At 46.9% G+C, this 8543-nt stretch overlaps 1 long non-coding RNA gene across 1 annotated transcript in view; it reads right to left on the bottom strand.

Moving 5' to 3' along the window:
* Window positions 1–8543, bottom strand: part of LOC110303651 — a 14747-nt gene that overhangs the window by 4414 nt on the left and 1790 nt on the right. The window contains exon 2 of the long non-coding RNA XR_003837749.1: window positions 6189–6722. This is a non-coding gene — a long non-coding RNA (uncharacterized LOC110303651). The remainder of the gene's footprint in view (window positions 1–6188; window positions 6723–8543) is intronic.

Below are 8543 nucleotides of genomic sequence, written 5' to 3'. Positions count from 1 at the left end.
GCACCCGACTGCTCTTCCAAAGGTCCGAAGTTCAAATCCCAGCAACCACATGGTGGCTCACAACCACCCGTAATGAGATCTGATGCCCTCTTCTGGTGTGTCTGAAGACAGCTACAGTGTACTTACATATAATAAATAAATAAATAAATCTTAAAAAAAAAAAGACAGAAAGAAAGAAAAAGTCTAAGCACTACACTGTATGAACCTAAGTGGTACGATTTTAGGCACTCCTGTGCACTCTGCTATATCCATCAATAGGTCCAGACCCCTCTTACCAGAACTCTTTAGACTTTTTTTTTTTTAGGCAGGCTCTTGCTGTATAATTAGTCCATGGCCCAGAATGTGTGGCAACCTCCCTTAGTGTTGGGATTACACGAGTGTCCCACCGCCTTCAATTTCACTCCAGCATCTCTGAGGGGGAGAAACGTTGAAGATGGAGTGGAGACACTTGAAACTTTAAAGTCTCTTCTATAATTATGAGACGCAGGGCGTACACAGCCTGAGGCCTGCTGTTTTAGCAGGCTTGAGAAGATATAGCCGGGGGTTTTGTTTTTGTTACATATGATTTCAAAAGACACTCTTGGCCTACTTGACCACTTTAAGCAATTACATTTCCAGAAAACCAGAAGACTTGGCACAGCTTCTGCCCTGCAAAGGCTCTTCCTCTGGCCTGAGCTTTCCGAGTCAGGCTGCAAAAGGGAGGAATACCGGCTTACCAGCTATGAGACGCCGCCACTGCAGCACTCAGTTCTCCTTAAACCGATGGAACTTTTAAAACGAGGGGCTGGAGAGTTGGCTCAGCGGTTAAAAGCATGCACTGCTTTAGCAGAGGACTCGGGTTGAGACCCAGCACCCATAGGATACCTCACAACTGTCTCAGTTCCAGGAGACCCCGCAGGCATGCGTGTTGTGTGTACACACACATACAGCAAACCAGTCATGCACATAAAACAGTTCTAAAAAAAAATTACTGTTTATGTTTTTAAAAGAATGTGAAGGGCCAGGCAGTGGTGGCGCACGCCTTTAATCCCAGCACTTGGGAGGCAGAGGCAGGCGGATTTCTGAGTTCGAGGCCAGCCTGGTCTACAGAGTGAGTTCCAGGGCTACACAGAGAAACCCTGTCTCGAAAAAACAAACAAAAAAAGAATGTGAAGGAATCATCTGTCACAGAGCTAAATATACTTGTTATTTAGCAAAACTTTTAGGGGTTTGAGGTTCTTTGTTTTTTTCTGTACCCTGGGCCTCATGCATGCTAGCTAGCCAAGTGCTATATCATTGAGTTATATCCCTAGTTCTCTTAATTTTGAGAAGGGAGTCTCAAAAAACAAAAAAAAAGAAAGAAAGAAAGAAAGAAAGAAAGAGAAAAAGAAAAAGAAAAAGAAAAAGAAAAAGAAAAGAAAAAAGAAAAAGAAAAGAAAAAAGAAAAAAGAAAAAAGGAGAAGGGGGGTCTCGTCAAGTTTCCTAGGCTGGATTTGAACTTACTCTGTAGCCCAGACTGGCCTTGTTCTTGTGATCCTTCCTCAGCCTCCCAAGTAGCTGGGACTACCAGCCTATGCCATTGCTCCTGACTTGTTGTTTAATGCTTTAACTCTTGTGTCTATGCTATATGTGTGCATTCATGTGTAGGCATGTGTGGTTGCAGGTGGGCCTTACATGCATGTGTGTGGAGGCCAAAGGTCACCTCAAGTATTGTTCCTCAGGAACTGTCTGCCCTTACTTTTCATTGCAATTATTTAGTGTGTGTGTGTGCATATGTGTGTGTGTGTGTGTGTGTGCACGTGCATGCAAGCACTCTCGAGGCTGTGTGTGTGTGTGCATATGTGTGTGCATGTGTGTATGTGTGCACGTGCATGCAAGCACTCTCGAGGCTCTGTGTGTGTGTGCATATGTGTATGTGTGCACGTGCATGCAAGCACTCTCGAGGCTATGTCTGTGTGTGTGCATGTGTGCGTGCGTGTGCACGTGCATGCAAGCACTCTCGAGGCTGTGTGTGTGTGTGTGCACGTGCATGCAAGCACTCTCGAGGCTGTGTGTGTATGCATGTGTGTGTATGCATGTGTGTGTGTGCACGTGCATGCAAGCACTCTCAAGGCTGTGTGTGTGTGTGTGTGTGTGTGTGTGTGTGTGAAGGTCAGAGGACAACTTGGAGGAGTTGGTTTTCCTCCTCTGTCCTGCGGGTCCAGAGATGAAGGTCATCGGTCTTTGCACACTGACACATCCTGGGGCCTCACCCTTGCTTTTGGAGAAAGGATCTTACTATCAATCCTTGGCTGGCCTGGCACTTGCTATGTAGACCAGGCTGGCCTGGCACTTGCTATGTAGACCAGGCTGGCCTGGCACTTGCTATGTAGACCAGGCTGGCCTTGAGCTCATTGAGATCTGCCTGCCTTTGCCTCCTAAATGCTGGCCCAAACTCAGGTTCTTATGCTTCTATAGTAAGCCATCTCCCCAGCCTGTTTTGAGACGTCTTGCCACATAGGCCAGGTTTACCTTAGACTTCTGACGGCACCCCTGCCTCTGCCTGCACAGTTCTGGGTTTACAAGCATGTGTCCCCATGCTCTGTAGCTTTTCCTCTTATATGTGTAGTGTTAGGGTACAAACCCAGGGCCAGACAAATGATCTACCACTGGATGACTACCCTAGCTCGCCTACAAACAGTTTACTTTTGACGGTGACAGATACAGGCTACTCCCTTCTTGGAAGATAGCTTTATTGAACCAAACTATGTGCAGTCATGAAGAGGGTGTGGCAATTCAGTCACCTGCCCAGCCTTTTCCCTACATAGAGAACCCTCCAGCATTCCTGGTGGAAGTGCACTACCTCTGAGGGGTTAAAATGCTTTGCCCGCCACCTTTCCAACCCAGGATGATTCTGACCGAGTTATAGTTAACAAGATATCAAAGAAAGTCAGTTGAGAACCGGAACATCAGAAGAAAAAGCAGCTAAAGTCAGGTGGGCCTAAGAGTGGTGTACTTTAAATCCCAGCACTCTGGAGGCGGAGGCAGGAAGATCTGTGAGAGTTCCAGGCCAGCCTGATTAACATAGAGAGTTCCAGGCCAACCAAGGCTATGCCTCGAGACCTTGTTTTAAAATAAAGTACTTACCGCTCTTGCATAGAGGACCCAGGCTTGGTTCCCAGCACCTACCCGCTGGCACAACAGTCTAACTACAGTTCCAGGGGGAGCCGATGCCCCCTGCTGACCTCTTTGGACACTAAGCACCAGGCATGTACATGGTGCGTATACATATATGCAGGCAGAAAGCCCATACACATAAAATAAACCTAAAAAATGAACAACAGCTATCACTACAAAGTACACATGGGCTGGAGTCCCAGCCCTCAGCTCACAGCCATCTGCAACTCCAGTCCCAGGGGATCTGACGCTCTCTTTTGGACTCTGTGGGTACCAGGCACACAGGTAGGACAAGATAGTCAGTGGATAAAACACATGCCACAGTCTCGATGACCTGAGTTTGAGCCCTAGAACCATATAAAGAAACTGTGACCTGATACATGTGCCTTGGCACACATGCCCACATATACCACGCCCACGCATACACATCAAGCCCACAAATACACCATGCCCACATACAAACAATAAAATTACAGGGGCGGGGGGGAGGGTTGTTTTTAAAAACAGGGTCTCACTTGGTTGCCCTGGCTGGCCTCCAACTCACAGAGATTTGCCTCAGGAGGAGGAGCAGCTCTGAGGAGCTCCCAGGTCAGCCAAGGCTACATAGTGAGACTGTGTCTCAAAAAACCTAATTTTTAAAAAAGAGTTTGTGAATTGGCTGGAGCCCAGTGACCTTCTCCCTTCTTTCACTGCATGTCTTTCAAGTCTTTGCTACTCCCTAGAGTTCTCTCCTACCTCCTTCTTTATCAAGTCAGATCACCTCACCCATTTCAGGGTGAAAATGTAAAAACAGTAATATATGGCTCCAACCCCTTAGGCCCCGAGGTCCCTCCTGGATGACACCAGCTGTTGTGTCATATCTGTCCATTCATTCTATAAATATTTCAGGACCTCGTATGGACCAGGTGACCTGGCTATGCTTGGTGCAGGATAGCGTGTAGGTGTGTGTGTGCATGTGGGTTTGTTGTGTGCATGAATGTGTGTGTGAGTATGTGTGTGTGTTTCTGTCTTGGATGAGAGTATACAAGTCAAAGGGAACAAGCTAAGAACCAGAGACAGGATATCTTTGAAGATCTGCAAGCTATCGGGCGTGGCTAGACAGAATGTGGCCAGAACAGGAAATAAGTGTTTGAAGCTGAAGCTGTGCCCCCTCTGTGGGCTACTGGAAGCCACAATGTGCCAGGATGCTGGGCAAGAGCTCTGTCTCTGATCTGTACCCACCACCTGATCGTTATCTAAGCACATGAAAGCTGAATGGCAAGTTGGGCTCACAGCTCATGTTGTGGCTCCTGTCTGTGATCCCGACACTCGGGGAGGCTAAGGCAGAAGGGTCGTCGCAGTTTGAGGACAGAATGGGCTGCATAGTGAGTTCCAGGACAGCCTGGTGTGGTGGCAAATACTGAGATCTTCGCATATGGGAGGCAAAGGCATAAGGACTAGAAGTTCAAGGTCACCCTCAGGTACATAACCAGTTCCAGGCCTGCCTGTTCTGAGAACAAGCAAAAATAAAATACTTGCAGGCCAAATTCCAAATATGGATGAATTTTAAACAGGAGATGACGTAAGGGGAATGAGAGATGGGTGGGCAAAACAGCCCATCTGCTACAGCCACTCGCCACCGACCGTAACATCCTGAGGTTGACACTCAGAGTCGACCGGGTAGAAACAACGAACCAATTCTCACAAGCTGTCCCTCAGCCTTAGCACCTATTCACCTCCACAAAGAAAAAAAAAAAGTATCTTTTGAAATGATGACTGTTATTAAAGCTTAGATTACATTACCTATGTGAAACAAGATTTCCAGGCCCTAGCACAGACAGAGGAGCAATCTACAAGTTTGTTGTTATAAGAAGTTCCTAGGAGATTTTAAAACAACAGCAAAGTCTGTGACCTCCGCCTTAGTAAACTGCAATAGGAAACCAGCTTTACTTGTTAAAACCAACTTTTCTATTTATACCCCACGCCTCATACCAGTCTATAAAAATGGCCTAAGAAAGGCTTTGTAAGTTGTGTATAAAGCCTCTTCATTATCCTCCTTTTTATTGTGGGTTAGTTGTTGTCCTGGGGTTTTTATTGATGTGACAAAACACCATGCCCGACATCAAGGCGGGAAGGAAAAGGTTTATGTTGCTTATACTTCCAGGTGACAGTCCAGTCCGTCACTGAGGGAAGTCAGGACAGGGACTCCAGCAGGGCAGGAACCTGGAGGCAGGAGCTGATGCAGAGGCCATGGAGAGCGCTGCTCACTGGCTTGCTCAGTCTGCTTCCTTACAGAACCCAGGACCATCAGCCCAGGGATGGCTACACCTTCAACCACTAGTGCAGGAAATGCCCTACAACCTGATCTCATTGCTCTCAACTGAGATTCCCATCTCTCAGATGACTCTAGCCTGTGTGTCAAGGTGACATCAGGCTACCAAGAATAACTGACCCCTTGTCAGCTTGACACACAAACACATCGCTTCAGTATGAAGCCATAACCTTTCCTTTCTGTTCACTCCCAAGATCACACATTACTATTGACATCACAGTCTAAAGCATCCCCAAATTTAAACGTCCCAAAGAATTTAAAAATGTAAACAGTAGGGCTAGAGAGAAGGCTCTGTGGTTAAGAGCACTGGATGTTCTTCCAGAGGACCTGGGTTCAATTCCCAGCACTGACACGGCAGCTCACTACTGTCTGCAACTCAGTTCAAGGGGATCTGGCCCCACCACACAGACATACATGCAGGAAAAAACACTAGTGCACGTAAAAATAAATAAATCTTTAAAAAAATTCAAATATTGGAGCTGGAGAGATGGCTCATCGGTTAAGAGCACTGACTGCTCTTCCAGAGGTCCTGAGTTCAATTCCCAGCAACCACACCGGTGGCTCACAACCATCTGTAATGAGGATCCGATGTCCTCTTCTGGTGTGTCTGAAGATAGCGACAGTGTACTCACATACATGAAATAAATAAATAAAATTCAAATAGTAAAAGTCCAAAGTCTCTTTAAAATATTCAAATTTGCTCCTGTAAAATAAAAAATAAGTTTTTTTACCTCTCTCTTACCTCAAGAGAGAAGAACCAGCCCACAGTCACAGTCTGAACAAAGCAAAACCAGTTCCAACAGTAAATGACTCAGCCTCCAATGTCTGGAAGTCTCTCATGATCTTCTGAGCTCCTCCAAAGGGCCTGGTCACTTCTCTGGCTCTGTCCTCTGTAGCACACAGAACATGTCTTCTAGGCTCAGGCTGGTTCCACTCCACACCTGCTGCTGTTCTTGGTGGTTATCCCCTGGTACTGGCATCTCCAAAATGCTGGACTCTTCTACAGGAGCTGGGCTGCACTTTCACCTTTAACCTCTCCTGGGCTCTTTTCAGGGACTCCAGGCCTGCCACACAGGGTCAAGCCTCACCTGCTGTCCATGATCCCTTTATACCTTTAAAGCAGTTATCAGCTGGGTCACTCTTACACAACCAAGTTCAGCTGCCGGCATGAGGTTCAACCTTGGCCACCTCTGGAGCACGGCTTCTGAGGAAACACTTCCCAGGAGATTTGACTTCAGTGAATCACAGCTGATTCTTCAGCCCAGCTGATCAGCATCTGGTTTCCCCGGAAAAAGCAAAGGTTTTACTTCAGTGGTTCTGGTCTTTTGTTAGTCACAGCTGATTTTTCAGCTCCAGCTGACCATACACCAGATTCCCACACAAAAGGCCAGGTAGAGTCTTTGGCTTTCCTCTGAAACACCACAGGCCAGGCCTCTGTGTTCTGCACTGCTTTGGACATTTGTATCTTCCGAGCTCCCACAGAGCACCTCGCTGTGCTCTGAGCACTCAGTGCTTTCCCAGTCTAGAGCTCAAATGCCACAACCCTCAAACATCCAACAGTAAACACGCATGGCCAGGCATCTCTGTCACAGCCACAGCCCCCGGTCCTGGTAACAACTCCTGTCTTATGTTTTTTTTTACTACTGTATGAAACACCATAAGGAAAAGCCACTCAGAAAAGGGCTTGTTCTGTTTACCTTTCCAGGTTCTGTCAGTCCAGCAAGGAAGTTAGGGCAGAAACCTGGAGGCAGGAGTTGATGCAGGGTCATGGAGTGGTGTGGTTACTGGATCGCTCAAGCCTGCTTTTTTTTTTTTTTTTTTGGTTTTTCAAGACAGGGTTTCTCTGTGTAGCCCTGGCTGTCCTGGAACTCACTTTGTTAGACCAGGCTGGCCTCGAACTCAGAAATCCACCTGCCTCTGCCTCCCAAGTACTGGGATTAAAGGCGTGCGCCACCACGCCCGGCTTCAAGTCTGCTTTCTTATAAAACCCAGGACCACCAGCCCTGGGATGGCACCACCCACAATGGCTGGGCTCTTCCCCATCAATCACTAATTAAGAAAATATCCAGGGGATTTGGGGGAGGGGCGGATATTGGGATGTAAAGTGAATACATTAATGAAAAAAAAACAACAAAGAAAATATCTTTCAGGCTTGCCTACTTACCTTATGACAGGCATTTTCTCAGTTGCAGTTCCCTCCTTTCAGATGACTCTGGCTCCTCGTCAAGTTGACATTAAAAACTAGCCAGAGCTTCTGTGTTATGTCTGAGTAGCTTGGTGGTTCTGTGGGAATCCTAACAGTGGGTGTGGGGGCTGTCCCCGATTATTTTGCCTGCCTATGGGACCATTTCCCTTACTGAATTGCCTCGTCCAACCTTGATGTGATGGGATGTGCCTAGTCTTATTATGCCATGTTTGGTCGATGTCCCTGGGAGGCCTGCTCTTTTCTGAGGGAAGCTGGAGGGGAGTAAATCTGGGGGCGGAAGGGGGAGAGACAGGGGAAAGGGAGGGTGGGGAAACTGAGGCTGAGATATAGTATATGAAAGAATTAAAAAAAAAAAAAAGCCTGGCTAGCACACTTATCTTTGTTATCAATTTTTTTCTGTTGACTTAGAAAGTTAATGTCCAAGCTGGTGAGATGGCTCAGCGGTTAAGAACACTGACTGCTCTTCCAAAGGTCCTGAGTTCAAATCCCAGCAACCATATGATGGCTCACAACCATCTGTAATGGGATCTGACTCCCTCTTCTGGAGTGTCTGAAGTCAGCGACAGTGTACTCACATAATAATAAATAAATAAATCTTAAGAAAAAAAAAAAAGAAAGTTAATGTCCAGCTGGGCAGTGGTGGTGCATGCCTTTAATCCCCGCACTCCGGAGGCAGAGGCAGGCGGGTTTAAAGTTTGAGGCCCGCCTGGTTCTCAGAGGGAGTTTGAGGCCAGCCTGGTCTACAGAGCGAGCCCAGGACAGCTGGGTGTACTGAGAGTTCTGGTTTCTTTAAAACCCCCTCATGTTATGTGCTTTTGTTTTTTTTTATTTATTTTTATTATATGTAAGTACACTGCAGCTGTCTTCAGACACTCCACAAGAGGGCGCCAG

This window comes from Mus caroli, chromosome 10, assembly GCF_900094665.2.
Source record: "Mus caroli chromosome 10, CAROLI_EIJ_v1.1, whole genome shotgun sequence".
Classification (NCBI taxonomy): domain Eukaryota; kingdom Metazoa; phylum Chordata; class Mammalia; order Rodentia; family Muridae; genus Mus; species Mus caroli.
Note: the sequence above shows the minus strand (reverse complement) of the source record. Positions and strands in the feature narration are given on the sequence as shown.